Raw genomic sequence first — 23,124 nt, 5'->3', positions numbered from 1 at the left:
TGCGCCACGGAGACAGTCGTGCTTCACTCTTACCAGGTCCGTTAGGTGGCGTCCGGGAGTGCAGACGTGGCCGCGTCTGCTCCCGCTTCTTTAAATGTTTTCGGACATCTTTCTTGTGTTCTCCACCGATCCATTGGACTTTCCTAAACCAGTTTTGTGCAAGCTATCTCACGACATCGTTCTCGTTGGGGTGAGTGAACTTTTCGGCGAGTTTTTGAACTTCAAGTGTGCGAAGCGAGGGACGCGTCTCTAGGACTAACCACTCGGCTACGAGCACGGAGCTAGGGTTCACTTCGAGGCAGCGCCGGGCCTCGTCAGGCCCCTGCCGCACCTGACTAGGCAGCGAGGATGCCCGAGATGGTGACAGTTGAAGGCATGGATATCACTCCGGAAGATTTCGACGGAGCGGGGTGGACCACCGCCCTTGGCGCCCGGCGGAAACGAGATCCGGCAAGGAACGCAGCGTCTGCTACCGCTGCAAAGTCTACGGCAAACACAGCAAAGAAGCATGGTTTCAACGCTCGCTCCCTCTCAACAGTGCAGAAGGTTGTAGCCGCTTCGCGACTCCCTCGGCTGCCGAGAGACCAGATAAAGGTCATTGTACGGCCCCGCGGAGGGCTTGACGTTTCGAAGACGGACATGGTACTGCTGTCGAGAGCTCTGACTATGGCAGCTGGGCTCACTGACCAAGAAGCATCGGAAGATACAGTCTGCCCCAACAAGGTACAGAATATTCTTGTTATTTCGACTCCGGTCAGATCCAACGCAGTCGCATACGCTGGAATTCAGAAACTTCACACGAAAGTCGGCGCATTTGATGTTTCTGCCTACTTAGCCGCCCCGGAAAACACTTGTAAAGGCGTCATCAGGAATGTTGACCCCTCGATAGAAGAGCACACCCTCAGAGGCATGATTGTCAACCAACGAAACCCGACCGCCATTGAAGTCAAGAGAATCAAAAACACGCACGTTGTTGTGATACTCTTTGATGGGCTTCGAGTTCCCAAAAACGTCATGTGCGGAACGGCCTTAGTGCCGTGTTCCCTTTACAAACGCCAAGTCGATGTTTGTCACGCCTGCGGCCGAGTCGGGCACCGGGCCGACGTATGCCACCAGAGCAAGGCAGAGAAAAGTAAATGCCACAACTGCGGAGACGCACTCTCAAACGATGCTGCAGAAGCCCACCGTTGCACTCCGAAATGCAAGCTCTGTGAAGGTGATCACCCAACAGGTGACCGTTGCTGCAGCAAAAGATACCACATCCCATATGTCGTGCGACGACGCCGAAGACTAAGACGCCACCGCTCCGAGAAAGAAGCCAACGCTGACGAGGTTAACGACCTCGCGGACATGCAACCGGAGATGGCAGATGGTTCCACTCCCAAGCGGCGCTCCAGCTCCAGAGGGCGTTCCCGTTCCAGAGGACGCTCCCGTTCCAGAGGACGCTCCCGTTCCAGACGGCGCACCCGTTCCAGACGGCGCTCCCGTTCCACAGCGCACTCTCAATCCAGCGGGCGCTCTTGCTCCAGGGGCCGATCCTGGTCGAGATGTCCTGGCAAGAAAATGACCTGGGCCGACATGGTTCGCGACAGCGGCTCTGCACCGACAACACCGACAACTTCAAAGCAAGGTAAGGTACAGCCAGAGCATGTGGCAGATCCACGAATACACACATTAGAACGGGAAAACAAAGCACTCAAACAGGAACTAGCTGAACTGAAGGCAACTCTCGCCAGGCTAGAAGGACGTATCCTAAAAGACACACCGCCACCCATCCCTCAATCATCAGGATCTGTGGTCGCATCATGTAGCCCAAATAAACGCAGAGCCGTAAACACCGAGACAGATGACGACACATCAGACGTAGACGACTTTATGTCCGACGTCAGCGAAGCTCCTTCTAACGCCTTAGCTAGTGACAACAAAGCCAAAAAGCACCGCAAGACGAAGAGTAAGTTCAGTAAATTCCAATCAGCAATTGCCGACATTAAAGAGGCACTCATACAAATTTGCGGTAGACTCGATCGTCTGGAAAGACCAATTGCTCAACCCAGAGCCACGAGAAGAATTCCCACGCCGGACCCGGGGTCCATGTCTTCCCAGGGACCCCAACCTGCGCTGCCGACATCCCCTCAGCCACCAGGTCCAATAGGTGAAGCGAACACACAGGGGGTCATGCCAAGTCAGCACCATGGATAGCACACCACAATTTTTCAAGATCTGGCAATGGAACTGTAATTCATTCAACAAAAAGAAAGCTAACCTAACGCAATTAGTACGATCATGTAAAGAAAAACCACATGTCATCATTTTACAGGAGTGCGGGGCGGAAAAGTACATTCAAAACATGTCCTTTTCGGGGTACAGGGTTTCCAGGCCAACCCTGGACCCCGACTTCAAACAAGCCAGGGGCATTGCCACCCTCATCCGTAAGGACATCAGCTTTATGGAAAGGGACACCCCGACATACAAGAAAGGCCTGGAATCCATGATAACAGAAATCATTCCGAGTCGAACTCTTAAAGCTCACCTTTACATACTGAACGTATACAGTTCTCCGACCGACCGACTCAGGAACTTTACCAAACTCCTGTCATCGGCGGTGTCGCAAGCCAAGGACCGGCCGTTGATCGTTGCCGGCGACTTCAATGCGCACAACAACGTTTGGGGCTACAGTACCAATGACAGGAAAGGTCTTAACCTTGCGGAGTGTGCAAACAACCTCAACTTGAAGTTAATCACGGACTCAAGGTTTCCGACACGCAGAGGCAATTCTGTTCAGCGAGACACCACCCCCGACCTGACGTTCCTCGGAAACGCGGAAGGGTCATGGGACAATCTGCAAGAGGACCTAGGCAGCGACCATTTCATCTTAGAAATCAACGTCCGTATCACACCCGCTCCACCTAAGACGTACAGATACGTCGACTGGGACCTTTTCCGAAGAATAAGGGGTAGCGAGGACAGCCAAGGGGAAACCTTTGAAGAGCTTCTGGAAAATCTGAAAAGTACGGTGGCAAAAGCCACTAAAGAAATAACCTTGGACCTGGAGGTTCCAGTCATGGACTCCAGACTCGCACACCTCCTGGAGGCGAAGAATGCGCTAAGACGACGATGGGAAAAGCAGAAGCTAAACAGGAGGCTGCGATCTAAACTAAGGGAAATAACCAAAAAAATCGAAGAACATTCCAGAGAGCTGAGTGCGCAACAATGGGATGAGGTTTGTAATGAGGCGGATGGTAAAATGAGACGGGGAAGCAAGTGGAGCCTCCTCAAAAACCTATTCGCCGACAGCAACAAACCGACCAAGAGCAATGCTCGAATAATGCTCGACAGACTCGTCCACCTGCACACGATTGAAGGCACTAGTCCTCAGGACTTTGCTAACACCCTGGCAGACATATACCTGCCGACAGAAAGCAAATCAGTCCCCTGGGACGACCCGGCATGCGAGTACAAGGGGACACCTCAACGCTCACTGGATCGTCCATTCGAGGTCTCAGAGATTGTGCACGCCCTTCATGGCCTTAACGGCCGCTCGGCCCCTGGTCCAGACGGATTAACTAACAAACTTCTCAGAAACTTAGATAACCAAGCCATACAAATCATTACAAAGAAAATAAACGAGGTATGGACGGCGGGCCGCGTACCGGATGAATGGCGAACTGCCAATATAATTCTCATCCCCAAACCCGGAAAACCGCTCCATGCCGAGAACTTGAGACCAATATCCCTTACTTCGTGCCTCGGAAAGGTCGCCGAACATGTCATTCACAATAGAATTGCAGAGCACATCGAAGCAAACAGCCTTTTTCGCCACAATCTCATAGGATTCCGAAAATCACTATCAACACAAGATGCCATGCTCCTTATCAGGAGTGCTGTGATAGACAATAAATCACGGGACGTAAAGGGCATCCTGGCGCTCGACATAACGAAGGCCTTCGATACGGTCAGGCACGAACATATCCTCAACGAAATCTCCAGTTTACATCTCGGAGAAAAATTTCACAACTATGTCAGATCGTTTTTGGCGGACCGTACGGCTACCATAAACATCGGACAAATCAGAAGCCGTAAGCACAAGCTGGGAAACGTCGGCACCCCCCAAGGGTCAGTGCTTTCGCCACTTCTTTTCAACATCGCAATGCACGATCTGGCGAACCGACTCTCGAAAGTTCATGGGGTAGGACACGTGATTTACGCAGATGACATTACCATCTGGTCCACAAGTGGCCCACTAGGCTCCCTGGAGCAGAACCTACAACATGCCCTAGACACCACACAAGCTTTCCTACAAAATACGGGGCTGAAGCTATCTACGAGCAAATCAGAGCTCCTTCTATGTAAACACGGCCCCAGAAAGGGACAGCTCCTTAGCTCCCTCCCCGTTCACCTACACACCAAGGACGGAGGTAGTATCCCAATATGTAACACAATCAAGGTCCTGGGCATGGTAGTTGGTGCTTACAGCGGTGACAACGCGGAGGCCCTCAAACGTATAGAGAAAAGTGTCTTCAACTTCACCAGGGTATTATCAAGGGTCAACAGTAGAAGGGCTGGTCTGAAAGAAGACAACCTCATGAAAGCATTTCACGCCTTTCTCATCAACCACGTGACTTACGCCGCCCCCTTCCTCAACTGGAAGAAGACAGAGCTCAACAAAATTGATACATTAATTCGAACAGGATTGAAAAGGGTCCTGAGCCTCCCTCGCAACACTAGTACGGAACGACTCTTACAATTGGGCCTGCATAATACAGCTACCGAACTCTTTGAGGCACAGCGGCATGCACAGATTAGTCGGCTCTCACTCTCAAAGGCGGGCAACGAGATATTGTTTGAAGCCGGTCTTCAGCCTTTCTTCATGCCGCCAGAAAAGTCCCAACTTTGCACACAAGCCATGAAAGCGATAACAGTTGACCCGATTCCCAGAAACATACACCCAACCCACAATGAAGGACGAAGAAAAGCGAGAGCCAAGGCAATACTCGCCAAGATCATGTGCAACGATACGCAGGTCCTCTTCGTTGATGCCGCAAAATATTGGAATCGAGGTGCCTATGCAGTCTCTGTGGTGGACGCCCACGGCTCGCTCGTCAACGCAGCCACGGTAGTTACCAACTTCACCCACGAAGCAGAGGAAATGGCCATTGCGCTAGCCCTTCGAAGCTGCACTGAAGCCTCTGTCATTTACTCGGACTCTAGAACAGCTATAAGAACTTTTTCGGCGGCCCTAGTCTCTTCGAAGGCAGCTGCGGTCGTTAACAGGCTTTTCAACCACGAGACGAAGGAGGAAAACTTTCGGTCTACACACATCGCATGGTTCCCAGCCCACATGGGAAACATTTCCGGCTTTGCTGGCAACCCAAACGAGCGGGCACACACACTGGCGCGAGAGCTCACTTTCCGCGTCAGTGGTTCGCCCCCTCGCTTAAATGCAGCCTGCAGGAACCTCGATTACAAAGACCCACTTGTATCATATCACGAACTCACCTCACATCATAGATTAGAACGTCGAACTTTTCCTCCTCCTCACAGAGATCTGAACAGAGCACAAGCAATCACTTACAGACAATTGCAGACACGTACATACATCACACCAACGACACTAAGCAGGATTAATCCGGACTTTTCCACTGCATGTCCACACTGTGGAAACGAGTATAACAATTTCGACCACATGCTCTGGTTGTGCCCTGCCAACGTGGGTACAGAATTTTCTGACCAGTCCTCCTGGGACTCCGCCCTTCGAAGCACAGAGCTCATCGCCCAGCTCAAGGCTGTCCAGAGGGCCCGGGCCGTCGCCGAGAGACTCTGTCTACCGGTCCCGACCTGGGTGGAGCCGCCGGATTGATGGCGGGGCTTTCGGCACCGCTTTCTTTCCTCTCAGGACCTTAATAAAGTTCATACTCACTCACTCACTCACTCTTACCACCGTCAGAACATATCTTCAACGCCATCAGCGCAAAGCAAAAAAAAAGCGACACACCGTCCACGGGTGGGCTCGAAACTCCAACCTTTCGGTTAACAGCCGATCGCGCTAGCCAATTGCGCCACGGAGACAGTCCTGGTCCACTCTCACCACCGTCAGAACATTTCTTCAGAGCTATCAGCCCAAAGGAAAAAAAGCACCGCACCACTACCGGGTGGGCTCGAACCTCCAACCTTTCGGTTAACAGCCCATCGCGCTAGCCAATAGCGCCACGGAGACAGTCGTGCTCCTCTCTCACCACCGTCAGAACAGTTCTTCAGACGATCAGCCCAAAGAAAAAAAGCGCCGCACCACCACCGGGTGGGCTAGAACCTCCAAACTTTCGGTTAACAGCCAATCGCGCTAGCCAATTGCGCCACGGAGACAGTCGTGCTCCACTCTCACCACCGCCGGACATTTCTTCAGAGCTATCAGCCCAAAGAAGAAAAAGCGCCGCACCACCGGGTGGGCTCGAACCTCCAACCATTCGGTTAACAGCCGATCACGCTAGCCGATTGCGCCACGGAGACAGTCGTGCTCCACTCTCACCACCATCAGAACATTTCTTCAGACTATCAGCCCAAAGAAAAAAAAAGCGCCGCACCACCCCCGGGTGGGCTCGAACCTCCAAACTTTCGGTTAACAGCCGATCGCGCTAGCCAATTGCGCCACGGAGACAGTCGTGCTTCACTCTCACCACCATCAGAACATATCTTCAACGCCATCAGCGCAAAGCAAAAAAAGCGACACACCGTCCACGGGCGGGCTCGAACCTCCAACCTTTCGGTTAACAGCCGATCGCGCTAGCCAATTGCGCCACGGAGACAGTCGTGCTCCACTCTCACGACCGTCAGAACATTTCTTCAGAGGTATCAGCCAAAAGGAAAAAAAGCGCCGCAACACCACCGGGTGGGCTCGAACCTCCAACCTTTCGGTTAACAGCCCATCGCGCTAGCCAATAGCGCCACGGAGACAGTCGTGCTTCACTCTTACCACCGTCAGAACATATCTTCAACGCCATCAGCGCAAAGCAAAAAAAAAGCGACACACCGTCCACGGGTGGGCTCGAAACTCCAACCTTTCGGTTAACAGCCGATCGCGCTAGCCAATTGCGCCACGGAGACAGTCCTGGTCCACTCTCACCACCGTCAGAACATTTCTTCAGAGCTATCAGCCCAAAGGAAAAAAAGCACCGCACCACCACCGGGTGGGCTCGAACCTGCAATCTTTTGGTTTACAGCTGATCGCTCTAGTCAATTGCGCCTCGGAGACAGTCCTGCTCCACTCTCACCACCATCAGAACATAGCTTCAAAGCTATCAGCCCAAAGAAAAAAAGCAACAAACCACTCTCGGGAGGGCTCGAACCTCCAACCTTTCAGTTAACAGCCGATCGCGCTAGCCAATTGCGCCACGGAGACAGTCGTGCTCCACTCTCAACACCGTCAGAACATTTCTTCAGAGCTATTAGCCCAAAGGAAAAAAAGCGCCGCACCACCACCGGGTGGGCTCGAACCTCCAACCTTACGGTTAACAGCCCATCGCGCTAACCAATGGCGCAACGGAGATAGTCGTGCTCCACTTTCACCACCGTCAGAACATTTCTCCAAAGCTTTCAGCGCCAAGAAGAAAAAAGCGACACACCGCTCCTGGGAGGGCTCGAACCTCAAGCCTTTCGGTTAACAGTCGAACGCGCTAGCCAAATGTGCCACGAAGACAGTAGTGCAGTGCTCTCACCACCGTCTGTACATTTCTCCAAAGCTATGAGCGCAATAAAAAAAGCGACACACTGCTCACGGAAGGGCTGGAACCTCCAACCTTTCGATTACCATACGAACGCGCTAGCCAATTGCGCCACGGAGACAGTCGTGCTCCACTCTCACCACCGTCAGAACATTTCTTGAAAGCTATCAGCTCAAAGAAAAAAAAAGCGACACACCACTCCCGGGAGGGCTCGAACCTCCAACGTTTCGATTAACAGCCGATCGCGCTAGAATATTGCGCCACGGAGACTTTTTTTTTTCTTAAATGAATGAAATTATCAACAGTAATGTACAAAGAGCATACTTCACCAGAAGTCCGGAAAACACGCAAAAGCGTCAAGAACGAGAAGTGACTCCGGAACAGGGTCAAAAGTGTCGACAACACTGCGCACTTGAGCAGCTGCTTCTCGGAAGACAGACCTAGTCGACCATGGTGGCTCGGCATGTCTATCAATCATGCGACTTTTCCATAATGAATACAGTCCCAACAACATAAACAAGTCGTAAGGAGTATTATCAGTCAGACTCTTTTTGAACGGAAGGAACCTAATAAAATTACCTGTGATTGGAAGTTCGTGCTGCACTCTCACCACCATCAGAACATTTCTCCAAAGCCATCAGCGCAAAAAAAAGCAACACACATCTACCGGGAGGGCTCGAATCTCCAAACTTTCGGTTAACAGCCGAACGCGCTAGCCAATTGCTTCACGGAGACATTTTTGCTGCACTCTCACCCCCGTCAGAACATTTCTTCAAAGCTATCAGCGCAAAGAAGAAAAAAGCGCCGCACCACCACCGGGTGGGCTCGAACCTCCAACCTTTCGGTTAACAGCTGATCGCGCTAGCCAATTGCGCCACGGAGAAAGTCGTGCTCTACTCTCACCACCGTCAGAACATTTCTTCAGAGCTATCAGCCCAAAGAAACAAAAGTGCCGCACCACCACCAGGTGGGCTCGAACCTCCAGTTTTTCGGTTAACGGCCGAACGCGCTAGGCAATAGCGCCACGGAGACTGTCGTTCTCCCCTCTCACCACCATTAGAAAATATCTTCAAAGCTATCAGCGCAAAGAAAAAAAGCGACACACCGTCCCCTGGTGGGCTCAAACCTCCAACCTTTCGGTTAACAGCCAATCGCGCTAGCCAATTGCGCCACGGAGACATTCCTGCATCACTCTCACCACCATCAAACATATCTTCAAAGCTATAAGCCCAAAGAAAAAAAAGCGCCGCACCACTCCCGGGTGGGCTCTAACCTCCAACCTTTCTGTTAACAGCCGATCGCGCTAGCCAATTGCACCACGGAGACAGTCATGCTTCACTCTTACCACCGTCGGAACATATCTTCAAATCTATGAGCCCAAAGAAAAAAAAGCGCCGCACCACCACCGGGTGGGCTCGAACCTCCAACCTTTCGGTTGACAGCCGAACGCGCTAGCCAATTGCTTCACGGAGACATTTTTGATGCACTCTCACCCCCGTCAGAACATTTCTTCAAAGCTATCAGCGCAAAGAAGAAAAAAGCGCCGCACCACCACCGGGTGGGCTCGAACCTCCAACCTTTCGGTTAACAGCCGATCGCGCTAGCCAAATGCGCCACGGAGAAAGTCGCGCTCTACTCTCACCACCGTCAGAACATTTCTTCAGAGCTATCAGCCCAAAGAAACAAAAGCGCCGTACCACCACCGGGTGGGCTCGAACCTCCAGCTTTTCGGTTAACGGCCGAACGCGCTAGGCAATAGCGCCACGGAGACTGTCGTTCTCCCCTCTCACCACCATTAGAACATATCTTCAAAGCTATCAGCGCAAGAAAAATGCGACACACCGTCCCCTGGTGGGCTGAAACCTCCAACCTTTCGGTTAGCAGCCAATCGCGCTAGCCAATTGCGCTACGGAGACATTTCTGCACCACTCTCAACACCATCAAACATATCTTCAAAGCTATAAGCCCAAAGAAAAAAACGCGCCGCACCACCCCCGGGTGGGCTCTTACCTCCAACCTTTCTGTTAACAGCCGATCGCGCTAGCCAATTGCACCACGGAGACAGTCATGCTTCACTCTTACCACCGTCAGAACATATTTTCAAATCTATGAGCCCAAAGAAAAAAAAGCGCCGCACCACCACCAGGTGGGCTCGAACCTCCAACCTTTCGGTTAACAGCCGATCACGCTAGCCGATTGCGCCACGGAGATATTCGTGCTCCACTCCCACCACCATCAGAACATATCTTCAAAGCTATCAGCGCAAAGAAAAAGCAACACACCACTCCCGGGAGGGCTCGAACCTCCAAATTTTCGGTTAACAGCCGAACGTGGTAGCCAATTGCGCCACGGAGACAGTCGTGCTCCATTCTCACCAACGTCAGAACATTTCTCCAAAGCTATCAGCACAAAGAAAAGAGCATCACACCACTCCCGGGAGGGCTCGGAACTCCAACCTTTTGGTTAACAGCCGATCGCGCTAGCCAATTGCGCAGCGGAGACAGTCATGCGCAACTCTCACCACCGTGAAAACATTTCTCCAAAGCTATCGGCGCAAAGATAAAAAAAGTGACACACCGCTTCCGGGAGGGCTCGAACCTCCAAACTTTCGGTTAAAAGCCGAACGCGCTAGCCAAATGCGCCACGGAGACAGTCGTGCTCCATTCTCACCACTGTCAGAACATAACTGTAAAGCTATCAGCGCAAATAAAAAAGCAACACACCACTTCCGGGAGGGCACGAACCTCCAACCTTTCGGTTAACAGCCGATCGCGCTAGCCAATTGCGCCACGGAGACAGTCCTGCTCCACTCTCACCACCATCAGAACATATCTTCAAATCTATGAGCCCAAAGAAAAAAAAGCGCCGCACCACCACCGGGTGGGCTCGAACTTCCAACCTTTTGGTTAACAGCTGATCGCGCTAGCCAATTGCGCCACGGAGACAGTCCTGCTCCACTCTCACCACCTTGAGAACATATCTTCAAAGCTATCAGCCCAAAGAAAAAAAGCAACAAACCACTCCCGGGAGGGCTCGAACCTCCAACCTTTCAGTTAACAGCCGATCGCGCTAGCCAATTGCGCCACAGAGACAGTCGTGCTCCACTCTCAACACCATCAGAACATTTCTTCAGAGCTATCAGGCCAAAAGAAAAAAAGCGCCGCACCACCACCGGGTGGGCTCGAACCTCCAACCTTTCGGTTAACAGCCCATCGCGCTAGCCAATAGCGCCACGGAGACAGTCGTGCTCCTCTCTCACCACCGTCAGAACATTTCTTCAGACTATCAGCCCAAAGAAAAAAAAAGCGCCGCACCACCACCGGGTGGGCGCGAACCTCCAACCTTTCGTTTAACAGCCGTTCACGCTAGCCGATTGCGCCCCGGAGACAGTCGTGCTCCACTCTCACCACCATCAGAACATATCTTCAAAGCTATCAGCGCAAAGAAAGAGCAACACACCACTCCCGGGAGGGCTCGAACCTCCAAATTTTCGGTTAACAGCCGAACGTGCTAGCCAATTGCGCCACGGGGACAGTCGTGCTCCAATCTCACCAACGTCAGAACATTTCTCCAAATCTATCAGCACAAAGAAAAGAGCATCACACCACTCCCGGGAGGGCTCGGAACTCAAACCTTTTGGTTAACAGCCGATCGCGCTAGCCAATTGCGCAGCGGAGACAGTCATGCGCAACTCTCACCACCGTGAAAACATTTCTCCAAAGCTATCAGCGCAAAGATAAAAAAACTGACACATTGCTTCCGGGAGGGCTCGAACCTCCAAATTTCGGTTAACAGCCGAACGCGCTAGCCAGTTGCGCCACGGAGACAGTCCTGCTCTACTCTCACCACCATCAGAACATATCTTCAAAGCTATCAGCCCAAAGAAAAAAGAGCAACACACCACTCTCGGGAGGGCTCGAACCTCCAACCTTTCAGTTAAAAGCCGATCGCGCTAGCCAATTGCGACACGGAGACAGTCGCGCTACACTTTCACCACCGTCAGAACATTTCCTCAGAGCTATCAGCCCAAAGGAAAAAAAGCGCAGCACCACAACCGGGTGGGCTAGAACCTCCAAGCTTTCGGTTAACAGCCCAACGCGCTAGCCAATTGCGCCACGGAGACAGTCGTGGTCCACTCTCACAACCATCAGAACATACCTTCAAAGCTATCAGCGCAAAGAAAAAAGCAACACACCACTCCCGGGAGGGCTCGAACCTCCAACCTCTCGGTCAACAGCCGATCGCGCTAGCCAATTGCGACAGCCACGGAGACAGTCGTTCTCCGCTCTCACCACCATAAGAACATATCTTCAAAGCTATCAGCGCAAAGAAAAAAGCGACACACCGTCCCCTGGTGGGCTCAAACCTCCAACCTTTTGGTTAACAGCCAATCGCGCTAGCCAATTGCGCTACGGAGACAGTCCTGCACCACTCTCACCACCATCAAACATATCTTCAAAGCTATCAGCCCAAAGAAAAAAAAAGCGCCGTACCGCCCCCGGGTGGGCTCGAACCTCCAAACTTTCGGTTAACAGCCGATCGCGCTAGCCAATTGCGCCACGGAGACAGTCGTGCTTCACTCTCACCACCATCAGAACATATTTTCAACGCCATCAGCGCAAAGCAAAAAAAGCGACACACCGTCCACGGGTGGACTGGAAACTCCAACCTTTCGGTTAACAGCCGATCGCGCTAGCCAATTGCGCCACGGAGACAGTCGTGCTTCACTCTCACCACCATCAGAACATATCTTCAACGCCATCAGCGCAAAGCAAAAAAAAGCGACACACCGTCCACGGGTGGGCTCGAAACTCCAACCTTTCGGTTAACAGCCCATCGCGCTAGCCAATGGCGCAACGGAGATAGTCGTGCTCCACTTTCACCACCGTCAGAACATTTCTCCAAAGCTTTCAGCGCCAAGAAGAAAAAAGCGACACACCGCTCCTGGGAGGGCTCGAACCTCCAGCCTTTCGGTTAACAGTCGAACGCGCTAGCCAAATGTGCCACGAAGACAGTAGTTCAGCGCTCTCACCACCGTCTGTACATTTCTCAAAAGCTATCAGCGCAATAAAAAAAGCGACACACTGCTCCCGGAAGGGCTCGAACCTCCAACCTTTCAATTACCATACGAACGCGCTAGCCAATTGCGCCACGGAGACAGTCGTGCTCCACTCTCACCACCGTCAGAACATTTCTTGACAGCTATCAGCGCAAAAAAAAAAAAGCGACACACCACTCCCGGGAGGGCTCGAACCTCCAACATTTCGATTAACAGCCGAACGCGCTAGCCAAATGCGCCACGGAGACTGTCGTGCTCCATTCTCACCACTGTCAGAACATAACTTTAAAGCTATCAGCGCAAAGAAAAAAGCAACACACCACTTCCGGGAGGGCACGAACCTCCAACCTTTCGGTTAACAGCCGATTGCGCTAGCCAAATGCGCCACGGAGACAGTCCTGCTCCACTCTTACCCCCATCAGAACATATCTTCAAAGCTATCAGCCCAAAGAAAAAAAAAGCGCCGCACCACCACCGGGTGGACTCGAACCTCCAACCTTTCGGTTAACAGCCGATCACGCTAGCCGATTGCGCCACGGAGATATTCGTGCTCCACTCCCACCACCATCAGAACATATCTTCAAAGCTATCAGCGCAAAGAAAAAGCAACACACCACTCCCTGGAGGGCTCGAACCTCCAAATTTTCGGTTAACAGCCGAACGTGGTAGCCAATTGCGCCACGGAGACAGTCGTGCTCCAATCTCACCAACGTCAGAACATTTCTCCAAAGCTATCAGCACAAAGAAAAGAGCATCACACCACTCCCGGGAGGGCTCGGAACTCCAACCTTTTGGTTAACAGCCGATCGCGCTAGCCAATTGCGCAGCGGAGACAGTCATGCGCAACTCTCACCACCGTGAAAACATTTCTCCAAAGCTATCGGCGCAAAGATAAAAAAAGTGACACACCGCTTCCGGGAGGGCTCGAACCTCCAAACTTTCGGTTAAAAGCCGAACGCGCTAGCCAAATGCGCCACGGAGACAGTCGTGCTCCATTCTCACCACTGTCAGAACATAACTGTAAAGCTATCAGCGCAAATAAAAAAGCAACACACCACTTCCGGGAGGGCACGAACCTCCAACCTTTCGGTTAACAGCCGATCGCGCTAGCCAATTGCGCCACGGAGACAGTCCTGCTCCACTCTCACCACCATCAGAACATATCTTCAAATCTATGAGCCCAAAGAAAAAAAAGCGCCGCACCACCACCGGGTGGGCTCGAACTTCCAACCTTTTGGTTAACAGCTGATCGCGCTAGCCAATTGCGCCACGGAGACAGTCCTGCTCCACTCTCACCACCTTGAGAACATATCTTCAAAGCTATCAGCCCAAAGAAAAAAAGCAACAAACCACTCCCGGGAGGGCTCGAACCTCCAACCTTTCAGTTAACAGCCGATCGCGCTAGCCAATTGCGCCACAGAGACAGTCGTGCTCCACTCTCAACACCATCAGAACATTTCTTCAGAGCTATCAGGCCAAAAGAAAAAAAGCGCCGCACCACCACCGGGTGGGCTCGAACCTCCAACCTTTCGGTTAACAGCCCATCGCGCTAGCCAATAGCGCCACGGAGACAGTCGTGCTCCTCTCTCACCACCGTCAGAACATTTCTTCAGACTATCAGCCCAAAGAAAAAAAAAGCGCCGCACCACCACCGGGTGGGCGCGAACCTCCAACCTTTCGTTTAACAGCCGTTCACGCTAGCCGATTGCGCCCCGGAGACAGTCGTGCTCCACTCTCACCACCATCAGAACATATCTTCAAAGCTATCAGCGCAAAGAAAGAGCAACACACCACTCCCGGGAGGGCTCGAACCTCCAAATTTTCGGTTAACAGCCGAACGTGCTAGCCAATTGCGCCACGGGGACAGTCGTGCTCCAATCTCACCAACGTCAGAACATTTCTCCAAATCTATCAGCACAAAGAAAAGAGCATCACACCACTCCCGGGAGGGCTCGGAACTCAAACCTTTTGGTTAACAGCCGATCGCGCTAGCCAATTGCGCAGCGGAGACAGTCATGCGCAACTCTCACCACCGTGAAAACATTTCTCCAAAGCTATCAGCGCAAAGATAAAAAAAACTGACACATTGCTTCCGGGAGGGCTCGAACCTCCAAATTTCGGTTAACAGCCGAACGCGCTAGCCAGTTGCGCCACGGAGACAGTCCTGCTCTACTCTCACCACCATCAGAACATATCTTCAAAGCTATCAGCCCAAAGAAAAAAGAGCAACACACCACTCTCGGGAGGGCTCGAACCTCCAACCTTTCAGTTAAAAGCCGATCGCGCTAGCCAATTGCGACACGGAGACAGTCGCGCTACACTTTCACCACCGTCAGAACATTTCCTCAGAGCTATCAGCCCAAAGGAAAAAAAGCGCAGCACCACAACCGGGTGGGCTAGAACCTCCAAGCTTTCGGTTAACAGCCCAACGCGCTAGCCAATTGCGCCACGGAGACAGTCGTGGTCCACTCTCACAACCATCAGAACATACCTTCAAAGCTATCAGCGCAAAGAAAAAAGCAACACACCACTCCCGGGAGGGCTCGAACCTCCAACCTCTCGGTCAACAGCCGATCGCGCTAGCCAATTGCGACAGCCACGGAGACAGTCGTTCTCCGCTCTCACCACCATAAGAACATATCTTCAAAGCTATCAGCGCAAAGAAAAAAGCGACACACCGTCCCCTGGTGGGCTCAAACCTCCAACCTTTTGGTTAACAGCCAATCGCGCTAGCCAATTGCGCTACGGAGACAGTCCTGCACCACTCTCACCACCATCAAACATATCTTCAAAGCTATCAGCCCAAAGAAAAAAAAAGCGCCGTACCGCCCCCGGGTGGGCTCGAACCTCCAAACTTTCGGTTAACAGCCGATCGCGCTAGCCAATTGCGCCACGGAGACAGTCGTGCTTCACTCTCACCACCATCAGAACATATTTTCAACGCCATCAGCGCAAAGCAAAAAAAGCGACACACCGTCCACGGGTGGACTGGAAACTCCAACCTTTCGGTTAACAGCCAATCGCGCTAGCCAATTGCGCCACGGAGACAGTCGTGCTTCACTCTCACCACCATCAGAACATATCTTCAACGCCATCAGCGCAAAGCAAAAAAAAGCGACACACCGTCCACGGGTGGGCTCGAAACTCCAACCTTTCGGTTAACAGCCCATCGCGCTAGCCAATGGCGCAACGGAGATAGTCGTGCTCCACTTTCACCACCGTCAGAACATTTCTCCAAAGCTTTCAGCGCCAAGAAGAAAAAAGCGACACACCGCTCCTGGGAGGGCTCGAACCTCCAGCCTTTCGGTTAACAGTCGAACGCGCTAGCCAAATGTGCCACGAAGACAGTAGTTCAGCGCTCTCACCACCGTCTGTACATTTCTCAAAAGCTATCAGCGCAATAAAAAAAGCGACACACTGCTCCCGGAAGGGCTCGAACCTCCAACCTTTCAATTACCATACGAACGCGCTAGCCAATTGCGCCACGGAGACAGTCGTGCTCCACTCTCACCACCGTCAGAACATTTCTTGACAGCTATCAGCGCAAAAAAAAAAAGCGACACACCACTCCCGGGAGGGCTCGAACCTCCAACATTTCGATTAACAGCCGAACGCGCTAGCCAAATGCGCCACGGAGACTGTCGTGCTCCATTCTCACCACTGTCAGAACATAACTTTAAAGCTATCAGCGCAAAGAAAAAAGCAACACACCACTTCCGGGAGGGCACGAACCTCCAACCTTTCGGTTAACAGCCGATTGCGCTAGCCAAATGCGCCACGGAGACAGTCCTGCTCCACTCTTACCCCCATCAGAACATATCTTCAAAGCTATCAGCCCAAAGAAAAAAAAAGCGCCGCACCACCACCGGGTGGACTCGAACCTCCAACCTTTCGGTTAACAGCCGATCACGCTAGCCGATTGCGCCACGGAGATATTCGTGCTCCACTCCCACCACCATCAGAACATATCTTCAAAGCTATCAGCGCAAAGAAAAAGCAACACACCACTCCCTGGAGGGCTCGAACCTCCAAATTTTCGGTTAACAGCCGAACGTGGTAGCCAATTGCGCCACGGAGACAGTCGTGCTCCAATCTCACCAACGTCAGAACATTTCTCCAAAGCTATCAGCACAAAGAAAAGAGCATCACACCACTCCCGGGAGGGCTCGGAACTCCAACCTTTTGGTTAACAGCCGATCGCGCTAGCCAATTGCGCAGCGGAGACAGTCATGCGCAACTCTCACCACCGTGAAAACATTTCTCCAAAGCTATCGGCGCAAAGATAAAAAAAGTGACACACCGCTTCCGGGAGGGCTCGAACCTCCAAACTTTCGGTTAAAAGCCGAACGCGCTAGCCAAATGCGCCACGGAGACAGTCGTGCTCCATTCTCACCACTGTCAGAACATAACTGTAAAGCTATCAGCGCAAATAAAAAAGCAACACACCACTTCCGGGAGGGCACGAACCTCCAACCTTTCGGTTAACAGCCGATCGCGCTAGCCAATTGCGCCACGGAGACAGTCCTGCTCCACTCTCACCACCATCAGAACATATCTTCAAATCTATGAGCCCAAAGAAAAAAAAGCGCCGCACCACCACCGGGTGGGCTCGAACCTCCAACCTTTTGGTTAACAGCTGATCGCGCTAGCCAATTGCGCCACGGAGACAGTCCTGCTCCACTCTCACCACCTTGAGAACATATCTTCAAAGCTATCAGCCCAAAGAAAAAAAGCAACAAACCACTCCCGGGAGGGCTCGAACCTCCAACCTTTCAGTTAACAGCCGATCGCGCTAGCCAATTGCGCCACAGAGACAGTCGTGCTCCACTCTCAACACCATCAGAACATTGCTTCAGAGCTATCAGGCCAAAAGAAAAAAAGCGCCGCACCACCACCGGGTGGGCTCGAACCTCCAACCTTTCGGTTAACAGCCCATCGCGATGGCCAATAGCGCCACGGAGACAGTCGTGCTCCTCTCTCACCACCGTCAGAACATTTCTTCAGACTATCAGCCCAAAGAAAAAAAAGCGCCGCACCACCACCGGGTGGGCGCGAACCTCCAACCTTTCGGTTAACAGCCATTCACGCTAGCCGATTGCGCCCCGGAGACAGTCGTGCTCCACTCTCACCACCATCAGAACATATCTTCAAAGCTATCAGCGCAAAGAAAGAGCAACACACCACTCCCGGGAGGGCTCGAACCTCCAAATTTTCGGTTAACAGCCGAACGTGCTAGCCAATTGCGCCACGGGGACAGTCGTGCTCCAATCTCACCAACGTCAGAACATTTCTCCAAATCTATCAGCACAAAGAAAAGAGCATCACACCACTCCCGGGAGGGCTCGGAACTCAAACCTTTTGGTTAACAGCCGATCGCGCTAGCCAATTGCGCAGCGGAGACAGTCGTTCTCCGCTCTCACCACCATAAGAACATATCTTCAAAGCTATCAGCGCAAAGAAAAAAGCGACACACCGTCCCCTGGTGGGCTCAAACCTCCAACCTTTTGGTTAACAGCCAATCGCGCTAGCCAATTGCGCTACGGAGACAGTCCTGCACCACTCTCACCACCATCAAACATATCTTCAAAGCTATCAGCCCAAAGAAAAAAAAAAGCGCCGTACCGCCCCCGGGTGGGCTCGAACCTCCAAACTTTCGGTTAACAGCTGATCGCGCTAGCCAATTGCGCCACGGAGACAGTCGTGCTTCACTCTCACCACCATCAGAACATATCTTCAACGCCATCAGCGCAAAGCAAAAAAAAGCGACACACCGTCCACGGGTGGGCTCGAAACTCCAACCTTTCGGTTAACAGCCCATCGCGCTAGCCAATGGCGCAACGGAGATAGTCGTGCTCCACTTTCACCACCGTCAGAACATTTCTCCAAAGCTTTCAGCGCCAAGAAGAAAAAAGCGACACACCGCTCCTGGGAGGGCTCGAACCTCCAGCCTTTCGGTTAACAGTCGAACGCGCTAGCCAAATGTGCCACGAAGACAGTAGTTCAGCGCTCTCACCACCGTCTGTACATTTCTCAAAAGCTATCAGCGCAATAAAAAAAGCGACACACTGCTCCCGGAAGGGCTCGAACCTCCAACCTTTCAATTACCATACGAACGCGCTAGCCAATTGCGCCACGGAGACAGTCGTGCTCCACTCTCACCACCGTCAGAACATTTCTTGAAAGCTATCAGCGCAAAGAAAAAAAAAGCGACACACCACTCTCGGGAGGGCTCGAACCTCCAACATTTCGATTAACAGCCGAACGCGCTAGCCAAATGCGCCACGGAGACTGTCGTGCTCCATTCTCACCACTGTCAGAACATAACTTTAAAGCTATCAGCGCAAAGAAAAAAGCAACACACCACTTCCGGGAGGGCACGAACCTCCAACCTTTCGGTTAACAGCCGATTGCGCTAGCCAAATGCGCCACGGAGACAGTCCTTTTCCACTCTCACCACCATGAGAACATAACTTCAAAGCTATCAGCCCACAGAAAAAAAAGCGCCGCAGCACCACCGGGTGGGCTCGAACCTCCAACCTTTCGGTTAACAGCCGGTCGCGCTAGCCAGTTGCGCCACGGAGACAGTCCTGCTCTACTCTCACCACCATCAGAACATATCTTCAAAGCTATCAGCCCAAAGAAAAAAGAGCAACACACCACTCTCGGGAGGGCTCGAACCTCCAACCTTTCAGTTAAAAGCCGATCGCGCTAGCCAATTGCGACACGGAGACAGTCGCGCTACACTTTCACCACCGTCAGAACATTTCCTCAGAGCTATCAGCCCAAAGGAAAAAAAGCGCAGCACCACAACCGGGTGGGCTCGAACCTCCAACCTTTCGGTTAACAGCCCAACGCGCTAGCCAATTGCGCCACGGAGACAGTCGTGGTCCACTCTCACCACCATCAGAACATATCTTCAAAGCTATCAGCGCAAAGAAAAAAGCAACACACCACTCCCGGGAGGGCTCGAACCTCCAACCTCTCGGTCAACAGCCGATCGCGCTAGACAATTGCGACAGCCACGGAGACAGTCGTTCTCCGCTCTCACCACCATCAGAACATATCTTCAAAGCTATCAGCGCAAAGAAAAAAGCGACACACCGTCCCCTGGTGGGCTCAAACCTCCAACCTTTTGGTTAACAGCCAATCGCGCTAGCCAATTGCGCTACGGAGACAGTCCTGCAATACTCTCACCACCATCAGAACATATCTTCAACGCCATCAGCGCAAAGCAAAAAAAGCGACACACCGTCCACGGGTGGGCTCGAAACTCCAACCTTTCGGTTAACAGCCGATCGCGCTAGCCAATTGCGCCACGGAGACAGTCGTGCTTGACTCTCACCACCATCAGAACATATCTTCAACGCCATCAGCGCAAAGCAAAAAAAGCGACACACCGGCCACGGGTGGGCTCGAACTCCAACCTTTCGGTTAACAGCCCATCATGCTAGCCAATGGCGCAACGGAGATAGTCGTGCTCAACTTTCACCACCGTCAGAACATTTCTCCAAAGCTTTCAGCGCCAAGAAGAAAAAAGCGACACACCGCTCCCGGGAGGGCTCGAACCTCCAGCCTTTCGGTTAACAGTCGAACGTGCTAGCCAAATGTGCCACGAAGACAATAGTGCAGCGCTCTCACCACCGTCTGTACATTTCTCCAAAGCTATCAGCGCAATAAAAAAAGCGACACACTGCTCCCGGAAGGGCTGGAACCTCCAACCTTTCGATTACCATACGAACGCGCTAGAATATTGCGCCACGGAGACTTTTTTTTTTCTTGAATGAATGAAATTATCAACAGTAATGTACACAGAGCATACTTCACCAGAAGTCCGGAAAACACGCAAAAGCGTCAAGAAGGAGAGGTGACTCCGGAACAGGGTCAAAAGTGTCGACAACACTGCGCACTTGAGCAGCTGCTTCTCGGAAGACAGATCTAGTCGACCATGGTTGCTCGGCATGCCTATCAATCGTGCGACTTTTCCATAATGAATACAGTCCCAACAAGACAAACAAGTCGTAAGGAGTATTATCAGTCAGACTCTTTTTGAACAGAAGGAACCTAATAACATTACCTGTGATTGGAAGTTCGTGCTGCACTCTCACCGCCATCAGAACATTTCTCCAAAGCCATCAGCGCAAAGAAAAAAAAGCAACACACATCTACCGGGAGGGCTCGAATCTCCAAACTTTCGGTTAACAGCCGAACGCGCTAGCCAATTGCTTCACGGAGACATTTTTGCTGCACTCTCACCACCGTCAGAACATTTCTTCAAAGCTATCAGCGCAAAGAAGAAAAAAGCGCCACACCACCACCGGGTGGGCTCGAACCTCCAACCTTTCGGTTAACAGCCGATCACGCTAGCCAATTGCGCCACGGAGAAAGTCATGCTCCGCTCTCACCACCGTCAGAACATTTCTTCATAGCTATCAGCCCAAAGAAAAAAAAGCGCCGCACCACCACCGGGTGGGCTCGAACCTCCAGCCTTTCGGTTAACGGCCGAACGCGCTAGGCAATAGCGCCACGGAGACTGTCGTGCTCCACTCTCACCACCGTCAGAACATTTCTTCAGAGCTATCAGCGCAAAGAAAAAGGCAACACACCACTCCCGGGAGGGCTCGAAATTCCAACCTTTCGGTTAACAGCCTATCGCGCTAGGCATTTGCGCAACGGAGACAGTACCCTATCGAGAAAAAACGTATGGTGGGCATGGTGGAAACAACCACCCACCATTATAGTGGATTAATGTAGTGGGTGAATGGTGGAAAACGCCCACCAATGTGCATGGTGCGTATGGTGGGTGCTGCAGTGCCGTCAACGCTTCAGCGCGAAATGACGTCAGAATCACCGTGACGAGCTGCCACAAAAAATAAAAAAGAATTCCATAGAAACGGTTTAAAAAACACCTGTCCTGTAAAAAAAAACAAGGCGCCCCGGGTGATCGAACGTGCAACCTGTGGATTTTGATTCGAAGACACTAACGACTGCGCCACACCAACATGACGTTGATGGTGTGTTGAATACTTAGTTGGCATACTAACGTACGGTTCAACTTATGTTTGTCGAGTACACAACATAGACAAGATATACACCTGCTACTAAAAATTGCACATTTAATAAACACAGGCAACTGCGGCCTGTAACGATTGCCACTGTGTTAATGGCACTAGTGCTATTTTTTTACAATTCACAACTTCAAGAAAAAAAAACAAGTGGACTGGGGAGCAGCAACAGTTTACCGGCGGGGTCTGCCAAGTTTAATATCCGTTTCGCGCTCGTTCTAAAGGGCGACATCTGCTCACGCTTTATGACGCTTCTAGGCTCATTCCATAGATTCGCCCGCCTAGTTTATTTGATTGAGTATTGGGATGCTTTTCGCGCAATGTAGAGGGCGGTCGTGCCAGCGCAATGCTGTAGCTCTTTCGCTAAAGCAACAACTACATAACAGCTTGGCCAAAACGAATTCAGTGTGCCGAAAACATTACGCTATCATATTGGTTCACCAAGCATACGAATTGCCACTTCTGAGTTCCCGTGCAAAAGCTAGAGAAGTGCCGGCGAGTGCGACCGGTGGCTGTCGGTGAGAAGACACTGACGTTCTCTGGGAGTGCTTTAATCGCGTCGCATCGATGTTTGTTGCTTCTTGAGCGGACACCATACACAATGAAAAATGCTTCAATTAGGTTAATTGATGCCATGGCTGCGCTGTATTGTCATACTTAATCGTCGAAATCGTGTATTCTGAAACCCGGAAGCACGGATAACACAATTGTACGGGCTCGGTCGGTAGGCCTAACATTTGGTGGAAATCATGGTGGTAGAACATGTAGTATACAGATCCCAGCTTGGTACACTATATAAATTGCCCGCCATTATGAGCCCACCCATCATCTGCTTACTGCTTCCCAGCATTATCGCGATGGTGGGCAGAGCTTCTCAGCTTGGTACACCATGTAGCCCACCATAATAAGCACCACCCAACATATGCTTAGGGCTTCCCAGCATTATCGCAATGGTGGGCCGAGTGTCCCATTATTGCCCACTATCTAGCCTCTGCTTTCCACCATCATTTCCACTTTACCCATCATCTGTACACCATACCACCCAGTATGTCCCGGCATATCCACAATATTTTCCACTACGTCCCACCATATCCATCATAATTTCCACCATGCCCACTATTATTTCCACTACGCCCACCATGTTTTCCAGTATCCACCATGGCAATTTTTCTGGTAGGGTAGTGCAGCACTCCCACCTCCGTCAGAACATTTCTCCAGAGCTATCAGCCCAAAGAAAAAAAAGCGCCCCACCTCCACCGGGTGGGCTCGAACCTCCAGCCTTTCGGTT

General features: G+C 51.8%; 5 non-coding genes across 5 annotated transcripts; all 5 read right to left on the bottom strand.

The window, feature by feature from the left end:
- Nucleotides 1–10,292: 10,292 nt before the first annotated feature.
- Nucleotides 10,293–10,366, bottom strand: TRNAK-UUU (transfer RNA lysine (anticodon UUU)). The gene has a single exon. It is a non-coding gene; the product is annotated as a tRNA-Lys (tRNA).
- Nucleotides 10,367–11,469: 1,103 nt separating this feature from the next.
- Nucleotides 11,470–11,542, bottom strand: TRNAN-GUU (transfer RNA asparagine (anticodon GUU)). The gene has a single exon. It is a non-coding gene; the product is annotated as a tRNA-Asn (tRNA).
- A 2,141-nt stretch (nt 11,543–13,683) lies between these two features.
- Nucleotides 13,684–13,757, bottom strand: TRNAK-UUU (transfer RNA lysine (anticodon UUU)). The gene has a single exon. It is a non-coding gene; the product is annotated as a tRNA-Lys (tRNA).
- A 1,104-nt stretch (nt 13,758–14,861) lies between these two features.
- TRNAN-GUU (transfer RNA asparagine (anticodon GUU)) lies at nt 14,862–14,934 on the bottom strand. The gene has a single exon. It is a non-coding gene; the product is annotated as a tRNA-Asn (tRNA).
- Nucleotides 14,935–17,074: 2,140 nt separating this feature from the next.
- On the bottom strand, nt 17,075–17,148 carry TRNAK-UUU (transfer RNA lysine (anticodon UUU)). Its single transcript has one exon. It is a non-coding gene; the product is annotated as a tRNA-Lys (tRNA).
- Between the last annotated feature and the right edge of the window lie 5,976 nt (nt 17,149–23,124).

Source organism: Rhipicephalus microplus, unplaced genomic scaffold, assembly GCF_043290135.1.
Source record: "Rhipicephalus microplus isolate Deutch F79 unplaced genomic scaffold, USDA_Rmic scaffold_44, whole genome shotgun sequence".
Taxonomy (NCBI): Eukaryota; Metazoa; Arthropoda; class Arachnida; order Ixodida; family Ixodidae; genus Rhipicephalus; species Rhipicephalus microplus.
The sequence above is the reverse complement of the archived record's forward strand: the minus strand, read 5'-3'. Positions and strand labels throughout refer to the sequence as shown.